The following is a 14,259-nucleotide window of genomic DNA, read 5'->3' on the forward strand; positions in this document are numbered from 1 at the left end:
ATGATTATGGACAAGTGACCTTTGCGCAGTCTTTCAACTGAAATATTCCCCGTCCATAACTGAAAATCCTCCTATTCACTCACCTTTGCCATTTTCTGCCCCAATTACCCAAATCTTCTTCTTTCCCTGCCAATAACCCACAGTTGTCCCAGCATCCTTGATGGGCTGCCTTTCCAGGTCTACGCCACTGCAGTCTGTTAATTCAAAGATGCCATTATTTGTAAGATGGACCATCATTTTTATGTATCACTAAGAAACAAACAAAGACCTCTGCCAATTAAACTCTGACATGACATCAATTATAAGGCGCACTTCATTTTCAGAGCTGTTAAAATGTGAAAATAATGTGTGTCTTAGAATCAGTGAAATACAGCAAGGCAGTTGTTTTTTTCTAGGTCAGCTTCAGACTGTAAATATGTGCCATGCAGTGTGGGCCCCTGGACTTGGAAATAGTATTCCCTGGGTGGTTGACTTTCCCTGGCAACGGTAGCTGTTGCTGCCCAGGCCTGTCCCAGACCTGGGGGAGGTTTTGTAGTCATGTGTGATATGGTTTGGTACTCTTTTGTGTGTGCTTGTGTGTGTGTGTGTGTGTGTGTGTGTGTGTGTGTGTGTGTGCATTGCAAAGGCATGTTTAATTTAATTTAATGATTAAATATTTGTATAGATTGTGAAATGATCACCACAGTACAGCATGTAGACAAATTCATAAACACAGAATCCACAAATAAGGAGGATTGCCTGTATTTCTAATAAAATCTTATTTCACCCTTCTTCCTCTTCTCCCTCCCTATCTAACTACCTACTTGTCCTTGTATCTTTTTTTTTTTTTTTTTTAATATTTATTTATTTATTTATTTATGGCTGTGTTGGGTCTTTGTTTCTGTGCGAGGGCTTTCTCTAGTTGCGGCAAGCGGGGGCCACTCTTCATCGCGGTGCGCGGGCCTCTCACTATCGTGGCCTCTCTTGATGCGGAGCACAGGCTCCAGACGCGCAGGCTCAGTAGTTGTGGCTCACGGGCCCAGTTGCTCCGCGGCATGTGGGATCTTCCCAGACCAGGGCTCGAGCCCGTGTCCCCTGCATTGGCAGGCAGACTCTCAACCACTGTGCCACCAGGGAAGCCCTGTCCTTGTATCTTTCTATCCATTGAGAGATGTCTGGAATTGTACTCAGCAAGAATTTGACAATCACCGTTATTGGATGGTGGAATTTAAAATTTTTGTTTGAAAACAAAAATATCATAGAACACATTTTTACAAATATAATGATGTCATTATTAAAATTGATATTAAAATATAATATTAAATATAAAAATAATAGTAAGAATTTTTGTTTATTTACCACAATGGTATTCATGCTTTTTTTTCACACTGCAATTCAATATTTCATGAGGATGTGAGGAATTAAGCAATAATATACTGTTGGTTTTAGTGTAAACTAGCACAGTTTTTTTTGAAGAAATTTCTCAAAATGCATCAAAAGCTTCAATGGTTTTATCCCCTTTTATCCAGTCATTTCATTTGGAAATTTCACCCATGGAAATAATCACAAAAATTTATTAACAATATTATTATAGTTGTACACATGTAAGTCAACCCAATAAACCATCAATAAGAGTTCAGAAGAAAGAAATGCTTTAAGAATTTGTATGACATTCTTAACATAAAGATAGAGTAAAATATTTTACCATTGTATGGTAAAATACCATACAATGCAGATATGTACATTAAAAAGTCTTGAAAAATATACAACCAAAATGTTAGCAGTGGTTATCTCTGGGAGGCAGAATTCTAGGTAACTTTCATTTAAAAAAAACTTTTATGGACAGTCCACAATTTCTACAGTAAGTATATATTTATAATGAGAAGAAGGATAATAAATATTATTTTAAAATAATACTTGGCCTCTCAAGAAAACATAATGATCAATAGCATAATTTACATAAATGCAGATGCCTGCTTTCTTGGTCATTTTTTTTGAGGACCTTGTACTTGCTTGGCATACTCCTAAACATTGTATCATTTAAAGTGATTTGCATTGTAGCCTTGTGAGGCAGGTTTAATTATCTTCAATTTATTGATGACAGTACCTAGATTCAGAGAGGTTATACCCATAACCTAAGAGCCCCCAATTAATTGGGGACAGAGTCAGGATTTAAACACAAACTTTTGACATCTACCTACAAAAGCCAACGTGAGAGTTGTGAGGCCCTTGTCCTGCAGTGACCAGCAGAGCAATCTGCCATTTTATTGCAAAAAAAGACATTTTCTATAGTGTATCTCATTTAAACCTCACAACAACCCAATGATTAAATGATAATACTACTAAAGATGGTCCTTTATGTTATTATCAGTAATTTTTTCAATCAGGAATATATGATGTTCAATATAGCATTCATTCATTGAACCAACATATTCCAGGTGCCTATAACATGCCAAGCACTGCTGTAGGCACTGGTGATAACAGCAATTAACAAAGTCCCTGCCCTCATGGAGCTTTCATTCTTTTTTGGAGAGACAGATAATAAAAATATTAACATATGACATAGAAAGTGGTGATAAGTATTGTGAGTAAAAGAGAAAGTGGGAAAGGGCCTCCCCCATTTTATGATCCTTTGGGATTTTGAGCAGAGTGGGTTTCCTTGTCCTGAGGTGGAGAAACTAGGAGTGGAGTGTGTATGGAAAATCAAGATCTTAAATTTGAGATGCCTGTTAGACACCTAATGGAGTTGTCAAGCTAGCAGTCACATAAGTCTGAAGTTTAGGTGAGAGGTCAGGTACGGAGGTATAAATTTGGGAGGCGTTGGCTTATAGATGGTACTTAAAGTCCTAAAATTATATGCAATTATCTAGGGAGACACGCCCTGGAGCACACCAACATTTAAAGGAAGAGAGGAAGATTGGGAGGCACTAAAGGAGACTGAAAAGAAAAGAAAGGTAGAAAAAAAACAGGAGAACGTAGTGTTACAAATCATTTATTGTAGAACCTGGATTAAAATGCAGTCCTTCTGACTCGTGGTGTTGTGCCATTCCCCAGTTATTGAAGATTTTTATGATACTTTTTTCCTCTTTTTATGCTTATCATTTTTTGTCCCTAAAAGTGTTATTTAAATAATAATTGAAGTGGTAGATTTGCCAGATGGTAATTGCTAAAATGACTTCCTTTACTCTTTAAGTCTTTTGGGCACCATTCCAGTTTTCTATAGCCTTCAAACATGTGTGTAAATAGTTCAGTGAGTCTGTTATCTAACTCCCTGAACAGCAAAGCTTGATATTATCCAAAAGCCAATTCTCACTCCCATAAAATGGAGCAGTGAACCATTTAGCTTAAAGGACTTTCATGGGAGGGTCTGTATTCTTACATGGTCGTTCAAAATTCTTGCTTTGTTATTTATTTTTATTTTTACATTTTTACCTATATAAAAGTATAACCTTTATATGATCAATTGAACTAATTTTAAGCTCAATGAATTTCTACACCTGTGTTATGTCTATCTCTCCACCATGCAGATCAAAACTTAGAAACTTTCTAGCAGCCAGAAGCCTGCTTCATGGCCTTTCTCAGTCAATACCCACCCCTCTCTTTCCCCATCACTATTCTGTGTTCCGTTATCATTGGTGAGTTTTGCCTGTCCTTGAACACAATAGAAATGAAATTGTACAGTATTTTCTTTGTGCCCGACTTCTTTTATGTAACATAGTGTCTGTGAAAGGCATCCATGTTTTTGCATGTAGTAATTCATTCTTTTTAAAATTTCTCTGTAGTGTTTCATTTTGTGAATATATTCCAGTTGATTTATCCATTCTACCGATGATGGACATTTGAGTTGTTTCCAGTGTCTGGGTATTATGAACAAAACAACTATGGTAGACACACATTTGTTTCTCCTGACTGTTTCTCTGGAAGTAAATTGGTGGGTTACAGTGTGTGTGTGTGTGTGTGTGTGTATATATATATATATATATATATATATATATATATATTCTAGCCTCTAGGAAATGCAAATTAAAATAATGAGATATCATTTATTGCTTATAAAATTAGTAAATATTTCAGTATATTTAGTACAGAAGATCCACCATATTCTGTTCTCACTTTCATACATGACAGGTGGGAGGATAAATTGGTATGTCCATTTTGGAAAGCATTTAGTCAGTATTAATAATAATGGCCTTTAAAATTTTTATACCACTTGGCCCAGGAGTCTTTTTTTTTCTTTTTCTGTTTTGGAGCCTACCCTAAGGATATTTTATTATTGTAAATATTATTTAAGGTTTATATTTAATATAAATATATTAAACATTGTTAAATATTATCATAAATATTACTAAAAGTTTATGAACCAAGATATTTGCTGGAGAACTATTTGTAGTGAAAAAAAAGAAAAAAACAGTGGAAATGACTTATGCCGAACAATAGGGAATACTTGAAGTAAAGTAGGCAACAACCTCTCAATGCAATATATGACGTTTTGCCTATGAAGAATTTATAATGGCATAGAAATATGATTTTCTAGAATGCTAAATTTAAAAGCAGAAAATGTATTTAGAGTTTGAATATAACTTTAGGAAAAATATATAGCACAAAGAGAAAAAAGCCCCAAGAGGAAATATTAACAAAATGTTAATGCTGACCAACTGAATGCTAGGTTACTGGGTGATTTTTTTCCTTTTCTCTATTTTGCAAATTTTCTAAAATGGTTAGTGTTGGTTTATTTAAATATTTTGAAATTTAAGTCTCCACTTGCATTGTCAGTGGCAGGATGGGATGCTGGTTGAGCGTATGATTCTAGAAGTCATATTTCCTGGGTTCAAATCCTAGAGTCCTGGTTTCATTGCTTGCTAGCTGTGTTTCTTTGGTCAAGTCTCAGGTCCATTTAATTCACCAAGTGTTTACTGAGTGTCTAGTATGTGCCAGGCATGGTTCAGCAAACAAACGGGTAAAATTCCCTGTGCTCATGGAGCTTCCAATCTGGTGTGTGCCACCTGCGAAACGGGAAGCAGCAGAGTGTCCAATGGACAGGGTGACAACGAGCCAACGCGGGGGAAGTGTCTGAAACATGTGAGCCCTCAAGAAGTGCTAATGATATCTAGTACTTTTATATAATAATACCTTGTATTTTTATATAAAAACGTCCACTATAGTTATAGAGTTCGCAATTCCCAATTTCACTATCAGTTAAAAAAAAACTCTCTGAAAGAATGCATTTGACATGGTGTATAATTGACCACTTTTGCTGGTCATTTGAGAGAAATACTGATTACCCACCTAATCAGTACTTTTTAATTCTATACTTACCACAGATCATGGGACCTGGCTGGGACCAAGAGGAACCCAGTTTTCCAAGTGCTTCCTAAGAATTTCTGCTTCCTCATACTCTTCTCAGTGACAAAATGATTTCTTATTATCTTTTGTAGTAGTCTAATATTTTTACCATTTTCAACCAGTGATGCAATTATTAGTTTGGTGCTTTCAAGACCATTAGTGTTTTAGTTTTCTAAGGATGCCATAATAAAGTACCACAAACTGGGTGGCTTAAAACAACAGAAAGTTTACAGGCTAGAAGTCTGGAGTCAGGATATTAGCAGGACTACTCTCCCTCCAAAGGCTCTAGGGGAACGTATTTCATTGATTCTTCCAGCTTCTGGCGGCTTCTGGGATGTGGCAGCATAACTCCAATCTCTGCCTCCATATTTTCTCATAGCCCTTTCCCTGTGTATCTCTCTGTACCCTCCCTCCTTTCATAAGGATACCAGTTATTGGATTTAAGGCCCACCCTAAATCAGGATGATTTCATCTCAGGATCTTTAACTAATTACATTTTCAAAAACCATATTTCCAAATAAGAACACATCGTGAGATTCTAGGTGAACATGAATTCTGGGGTGGGGGGCACACTATTCAACCCATGACAAATAGCAATAATAATATCAACAATATCACTCTTATGATTTTTAAGTTCTTAATATTGATGATAAATAGAATAATGGTTTCTTTAAATGTATGCTGTTCATTGCCTTCTTATAAAAGGTGGATGAGGCCCAGATTTTTCAATAGTGTGATTTTGAGGAGCATGAGCCAGAAAATGTTAAGAAACAGTGTAACCTAAGATGCTTAAGGCTCTGATTTTGTGGAGCTTTGGGAAGACTCATATATCTCCACGAGAACTGAGATATGCAAATGTTAAGGGTTGTGTCTAAGGCAAATTTACTGGAAAAACAGGAAATGAATGAGGTGCCCAAACATTTGGACAGAGATTTTGTTCTTCTTTGCCATTTCTCTTGATGTTGTAGAAATTCTGATAATCTGTTATTCACACTAAGTCGTTCATATGCCAGTCTAGTTGAATGTTGTTCCTTGTGACTCTTCTATTGGTAATGGGAATTGTTTCCCCAGTAATTGAAACCTTTAAATTCCGATACCTCAGTTGAGGCAAATTCCAAAACGCTTACTGTAAACTGAACATACAGGAATTAGTTTCTAGTGGGTGTGCATTTTGCAGTGTTTTATAGTTGTATGAAATAGATGTAATAAGGGAAGACTTTGGACCACAATTGTCTTTGCTCTGCTGTGACCAAGCAGCAACACCAGGATGTAGGACAATGGCAGAGAAAGAAGACTGACGTTCAGTTACCCATTATTCAAAGAAGTATTTATCGAACACCTACTATGCACCATGCCCTAGGCTGTGTGTTGGGAATACCACAGTGACCAAAACAGTGCACCTTCCCTTAGAGTGATCCCAGTCTTTTAGGGTAGATGAACAAGTAAACAGGCATTCAGAGTGTAGGGGAGGAGGTCGGAATGGGGAAGAGTTCTAAGATACAAACAAGCAGAGTACCATAGCAGTTAAGAGAAGGGGCATCTAATTTAACCTATGTGGTTTGGTGGTGATGGTTGGTGTCGTAAAATGTTTTTTGGTGAAAATTCTCAACTAAGCAGAGGTCTGCGGAGCTAGCAGGCTCGATTATAATTACTCAGTAGATCGTTTTTGGAAGGGGAGTGAAAGAATGTGCTCACAGCCTCCCATGCTTTTGAGCAGAGTGTTATTTCTACTTTTCTCACTACAACTACAGTTGGAATCAATAGCGAAATGCATTAGCCTTTGCACAGGGAATCAGAAATTTAGGGAATTATCCAGAATTCACAAGCCAATACAGTGCAAATGAATTGACACTGGGAATATATCCTATAATGTATTGTCTGGAAGAAAGCCTGATACAGTTATCTCCATGTAGTAGTTGTTCAATTAATGCTAGTTAATAGCAATGACAAGAATTTATTAGGGGTAGTCAAAATTCTAGTCATTTGATGAATCTGAAGTTTTATTCTGAAAGTTAAAATAACTGAAACCTCAGGGAGGAAACAGTTTTGTTGTGAAGCTTATGTCTTCTAAGTATTTTTAAAAATTGTTTGTATATGTGTGTGTTTATAATGCTTTTTTTTTAAAAAAAAAGAAGACGTGGTGAAAAAATCGACCTTCAAAAAATTAACTTTATTTTTTAAAATTATGTGAAACATTTAAAATACAGAAAATGTGAAAAGGAATGATATGACAGTGTCCAAAAGCTTTGTCAAATCTTAACATTTTTGGCATGTTTGCTTCAAAAAATGTTTTTTAGGAAATAAACCATCACAGATAGAGATGAACACCCTGTGTGTTCCTCTCCCATACCATTTCCTTTCCTTATTAATCAGAGATTAACAGCTAAATCCCTCTAGAATGTTATTATGAACTGGGTGTTTGTTGTTACCTAGTTGCCTACCTTTATCCAGTCTCCCTTCCTCCCTTAGAACAGATGACTTTTGATTTTTTAATTTTGAAGAGGTATTTTTTTATTGTTGCTTGTTTTGTGACTAGTCTATTTAAATCGTATTTGCTCCTGTTTCTTTTTTTTTTTAAATGTCTGAAACATTTATTTTAACATATTTCCATACAAATAACCCAAAGAAAGTTTAGTATTGTTTCTTTTTGTTTGTTTGTTTTTTTATACAGCAGGTTCTTTTTAGTCATCAATTTTACACACATCAGTGTATACATGTCAATCCCAATCACCCAATTCAGCACACCACCATCCCCACCCCACTGCGGTTTTCCCCCCTTGGTGTCCATACGTTTGTTCTCTACATCTGTGTCTCAACTTCTTCCCTGCAAACCGGTTCATCTGTACCATTTTTCTAGGTTCCACATACATGCGTTAATATACGATATTTGTTTTCTCTTTCTGACTTATTTCACTCTGTATGACAGTCTCTAGATCCATCCATGTGCTCCTGTTTCATGGATGCAATATCTTTTACTTCTCTGGGAATGTTTTTTCCCTTTGATTTCTTTTGCTTCCTGCATTTTATCTATTTCTTTGTTTCTTTTTTAAAAAAATAATTGTGTTGGTCTGTTTTATATTATAAGTGATCTTAAAAAAACCGATGATTCTTTTCTGTCCATTTATATTGAAAGTAAGGCACATAAAATCTTATTGAAAGCCCAACACATGATGTCGAGGCTTATTGAGTGGTGAGCTTCACTCTTAGGCAATTTTCTTGCAAAATTTCTAATTGTCCAGCAATCGTAGTCTTTTTACTTGGGCTTACAGTCTCCTGAGGAGTTTCTGTATGCTCCAGTCTCTTGCCCGTGGGTATAAGCCTGGCTGCTGGGCTTCGGGGAGTTGAGGAAAAGAAAGGTTTTGGACTCTCATTTCAGCATTTTTAGCTTTGCACACTTCCCTCGGCTATACCTGGTACCCCTGAATCCAGTGTTCACTGCCCTCAGTGATAAACTTCCAGTCTTCTGTGGCCATGGGGTGAGTGAAGAGGGAAGAGTAATTATGTCATTCTGGCTACAGGAGGTGCCCTAGGAATCTAACTGCTTCTTTCACACATATACACCTTTAATCAGTCCTTCTAGTCTTTGATCCACTATATCTCCAACTTCAAAGATATCTAGCATTTCTAAGTCCTGGTTTCTATTCCATTAGGGTTTGGCCAGGAAATAGAGCTAGGCTTAGGCTTAGGGTTAAATGAGAGAATTTTATTTATTCTCTCTCTCTCCATCTGTATTAATCTCACCTTACCTAATGATTTGACAATTGCCTTCCTTTTGCTCCCAGACCCGTGTATAGATCCCTAGGTCTCACCCTAGCATTTTAGGAATCCTGTTCCACATACAACATTAATGGGAATGTTGTAGATCCAGTCTCTTTGTCAGCATGTTGCTTGATTCCATTCCTACTTGAGAGGTAGTGCCTGTGTCCTCTGGACTCTCTCAGGCCTGAAGCTTGCTCAAATCCGTAGCTCCAGATGGTAGCGGGCAGCAGGCATTTCCTCCCCTTTTTCATAGGTGGGAAAACCCTATGTATCCATCCTTGTCCTGGCTCCCCATCTTGGGTTGTGACTTGTTTTATTTCAGTCACTCTGCAGAAGCTGAATCTTCAGCCCCACTCCAGACTCAGAGCTCAGGAGCCTTATGGCTACAGCCCCCTCTCACTCATTTGTGTCTTTGTTCCACTCCTCATTCAAGAAAGATAATCTTTTTCTCCCTTTATTCCTGGAAATATCTTTTTATGTATATCTATCTATCTATCTACACACATTTATTCTATATATGTATATATTTATTGTATATATATTTATTTATTTTATTTTTTCCCTATCACTTCTATTTGTTTGGAGCAGAGTAACAGAGTATGAATTCAATACACCATCATCACAGAAAGTCTAAATATTGATTCATCAAAAATTAACCAGATGTCAGCAACAAAAACAAAAGCCAACAACCAAAGGAAAACCCATGCCCTTTCACCTGGTAAAAAGTGGTAAGAGTTGATTGAGTCTGATTTGGATCGATTAACCAGGATACTGTATATGACTGTGCTTTGTAATACCGAAAGCCCCTCACAAATCTTAATTATTTATTTTATGTTTAGGTGTCCATGTCACCTCATTAGGAAATTCTATAAGACCTGCCTCACACCGCCCCTATTTTTACTGATGTCCCAAACATAAAAGATGAACTTCTAAAGACCTGGGATTTCTCTCTGTCTCAGACACATTCCCTGAACTTCCAACACAAACAGAAAAGCATTTTCCTGTCTCTGGAGTCCTTGAGCAATGTTTGGCCAAGAGACACACGAGACGAGGGTTAGAAGTGTGTTCTCAGCAGGCTGGGTGAGTAGAATGGCCTCCTTCCTGCACAAGCTCTCCAGCCCGGGCCCACTGCCAAGAGCACAGAAGTTCACCAGAAAGACAAACAGTGAGAAGTTCACCAAACACTTGGACTTTAATTTGCTTCTTGAAATGTCAGGTTATTTTCTTTCTTTCTGGCAGAAATTGTTGTGCCTTCTCTAACCTCACAGTCCTACTCCTGGTAGCAGTTTTCCCAGAACTTCATTAGTTCAATTCAGTAAATATTTACTGAAGTGTGCCAGGCAGTGTTAGGTACTGGGGGTGTGATGATGAATACAGCACAGTTCCTGTGCTTAAGCCCTCACAGTCTGATGTCGGGAGTGGGGGAGGACAAACTGACTGTGAATCAAGAGAATTAGTACAGGTGGCAAACCTTTGTGCTTGGAGCTCTAGCTGTGGCGTCCAGCTGGCCAGGTTCACATCTGCAGGAGCTGTTATTCACTGTGAGGCTGTGAACAGTTAGTCAGCCTCTCTGTGCTTCAGTTCCCTCATCTGTATAAAGGACATGATAACAGTATCATGTAGGGTATATATGTACAGGCATACATATGTACACACATATACATTCAGGATTTATTATGGTACTTATATACATATTGTACATATGTTTTATATACACTCACACTCACAGATATATGTATATGTATATATGCTATATCTATATTTTATCTATATCTAGCTATATCTATCTACATTTATATGTATATATGTTGCAGTCTGTATATATGTGTGCTGTATATATGTATGTATATTATATTCTGTATGTTCTGTATGTAAATATACTGGTATTATAATATGTTTATATGGTTATATATTACATCAATATATATTAAATGTATATAATTGAGCCTGCCAAACAGGAAGCACTCCATAAATGTAAAACTGGATTATTATAGACATTTTAACTATGGAAAATGAAGGAGAGAGATTGAACTAATAATGGATAGAACATGGACTTTAGAGTCAGACAAGTCTGGGTTTAAAACCTTGCTCAACATCTTATAACCTAGAGTAACCTTGTATGTGAAGTCCTTAGGCCATTTCAAAATCAATGCTCAAAAAGAGCTGCTGTTATTATTATTATCCCTTAATTGGGCTGAAATAAAGTTTCCCCCGCTCAAAAATAATGATTACTATATTCGTATTGATATAGAACAATTGTTCTTCTTATTGTTGAAAATAAGAAATATATCATTTCTAGCACAAAGGGGGCCATTATAGGTAATCAATAAATGGTGATCATTTAAAATATGATTATCATCTCCAACTATGTATTTTTGATGTAAAGTGTCTCTTACGGGGCAGAGAAGACTAAGTTTCCACTCAAATTTTCCACTCTTCTTTCTATAGGATAGAGTTATATCTGGGAAAAAGTTGCCAAACCAGGGACTACATCTTCCCTTTTGGGCCAAGTACCTGGTTCTCATAGTAGAATATGAAAATAAGTTATGCATGTCCAGGTAAATGTGATTAGGAAGTATGGCTTTTCTCCCCTCTTTTTCCGTTCTACTAGCTGGAAGCAGAGGACTCTGAGATATTAAGAAGTGACAGAACTGTAAGATGCAAAATTCCTGCGTTCCTGAATCACCATGTGGAGGAAAGTTATCTACTGATCAGGAACACCCACACTGGATTCTTACCTGAGAAAGAAATGAACTTTCATTGTGTTAAGCCAATTTGAGGGTCTATTTGTTAAAGCATCTAGTATTATCCTAATGAAATGGAATATGCTAAATGCTGAAGGTACCAGGGATGAACTACAGTTAGGTAAATTTTAGAACACTATCAAAATTAGGCCATTATAAAGGTCCAGTTAAAATGTTGAGGGAATTTAAAAAGAGAGAGAGGCTCAGCCACCACACCAGAGGCGAGTGTTGTGCTCCAGGTGCTGCAATCCCAAGGACACAGCTTCTCTGACACTTCTGGCCAGGGGGAATTGGCAACATCCATGGGGGGAGTGGCCATAGCCACTTCGGCTCCTCAGGGGACTCAGGTCCTTCCCATCACCTTGCTGAGAGCCTGTCCCGGCCACGGGGACACCTCTTTGGTCATCCCTCTGAGGCTCGCAGGACCAACGGACGGCTGCAGTGACCGAGGACCAGACTGCAGGCAGCGGCAAGAGACCTTCAAGATAGTGGAGGAGTAAGACATGGAGATCACCTTCCTCCCCACAGGTACATGAGAAATACATCTACATGTGGAACAACTCCCACAGAACACCTACTGAATGCTGGCAGAAGACCTCAGACTTCCCAAAAGATATATATATATTTTTCCTTTTTCTCTTTTGGTGAGTGTGTATGTATATGCTTCATTGTGGGATTTTTGTCTGTATAGCTTTGCTTTTACCATTTGTCCTAGGGTTCTGTCTGTCCTTTTTTTTTTTTTTTTTTTAGTATAGTTTTTAGTGCTTGTTATCATTGGTGGATTTGGTTTTTGGTTTGGTTGCTCTCTTCTTTCTTTCTTTCTTACTTTTTAAGTTTTAAAATTTTTAATATTTTTAATTTTATTTATTTTATTTTATTTTATTATTTTATTTATTTATTTATTTTTTTCTTCCTTTTCTTCTAAGCCGTGTGGCTGACGGGGTCTTGGTGCTGCGGCCAGGTGTCAGGCCTGTGCCTCTGAGGTGGGAGAGCCAAGTTCAGGACATTGGTCCACCAGAGACCTCCCAGCTCCACATAATATCAAACGGCAAAGGCTCTCCCAGAGATCTCTGTCTCAACGCTGAGATCCAGCAAGCTACACTGCTGGACACCCTATGACAAACAACTAGCAAGACAGGAACACAACCCCACCCATTAGCAGATAGGCTGCCTAAATCATAATAAGGTCACAGACACCCCAAAACACACCACTGGATGCGATCCTGCCCACCAGAAAGACAAGGTCCAGCCTCATCCACCAGAACACAGGCGCCAGTCCCCACCACCAGGAAGCCTACAAAACCCACTGAACCAACCTTAGCCACTGGGGGCAGACACCAAAAACAACGGGAACTACGAACCTGCAGCCTGCGTAAAGGAGACCCCAAATACAGTAAGTTAAGCAAACTGAGAAGACAGAGAAACACACAGCACATGAAGGAGCAAGGTAAAAACCCACCAGATTAAACAAATGAAGAGGAAATAGGCAGTCTACCTGAAAAAGAATTCAGAGTAATGACAGTAAAGATGATCCAAAATCTTGGAAATAGAATGGAGAAAATACAAGAAATGTTTAACAAGGACCTAGAAGATCTAAAGAGCAAACAAACAACGATGAACAGCACAATAAATGAAATTAAAAATTCTCTAGAAGGAATCAATAGCAGAATAACTGAGGCAGAAGAACGGATAAGTGACCTGAAAGATAAAATAGTGGAAATAACTACCACAGAGCAGACTAAAGAAAAAAGAATGCAAAGAATTGAGGACAGTCTCAGAGACCTCTGGGACAACATTAAATGCACCAACATTCGAATTATAGGGGTCCCAGAAGAAGAAGAGAAAAAGAAAGGGTCTGAGAAAATATTTGAAGGGATTACAGTTGAAAACTTCCTTAATATGGGAAAGGAAATAGTCAATCAAGTCCAGGAAGTGCAGAGAGTCCCATAAAGGATAAATCAAAGGAGAAACATGGCAAGACACATATTAATCAAACTATCAAAAATTAAATACAAAGAAAAAATATTAAAAGCAGCAAGGGAAAACAACAAGTAACATACAAGGGAATCCCCATAAGGTTAACAGCTGATCTTTTAGCAGAAACTCTGCAAGCCAGAAGGAAGTGGCAGTACATATTTAAAGTGATGAAAGGGAAAAACCTACAACCAAGATTACTCTACCTGGCAAGGATCTCATTCAGATCCGATGGAGAAATTAAAACCTTTACAGACAAGCAAAAGCTGAGAGAATTCAACACCACCAAACCAGCTTTACAACAAATGCTAAAGGAACTTCTCTAAGCAGGAAACACAAGAGAAGGAAAAGACCTACAATAACAAACCCCAAACAATTAAGAAAATGGTAATACTAACATATATATCAGTAACTACCTTAAATGTAAATGGATTAAATTCTCCAACCAAAAGACATAGAC

General features: G+C 37.5%; 1 long non-coding RNA gene across 2 annotated transcripts in view; it reads left to right on the plus strand.

Annotated features, from left to right (window-relative positions):
- Positions 1-13,870, plus strand: part of LOC309627519 — a 56,128-nt gene extending 42,258 nt beyond the window's left edge. For both annotated transcript variants that reach the window (XR_014243779.1, XR_014243780.1), the window contains exon 4: positions 11,693-13,870. This is a non-coding gene — a long non-coding RNA (uncharacterized lncRNA). The remainder of the gene's footprint in view (positions 1-11,692) is intronic.
- Positions 13,871-14,259: the final 389 nt, after the last annotated feature.

This window comes from Balaenoptera borealis (assembly GCF_965194805.1).
Source record: "Balaenoptera borealis genome assembly, chromosome: 4".
NCBI classification, from domain to species: Eukaryota; Metazoa; Chordata; class Mammalia; order Artiodactyla; family Balaenopteridae; genus Balaenoptera; species Balaenoptera borealis.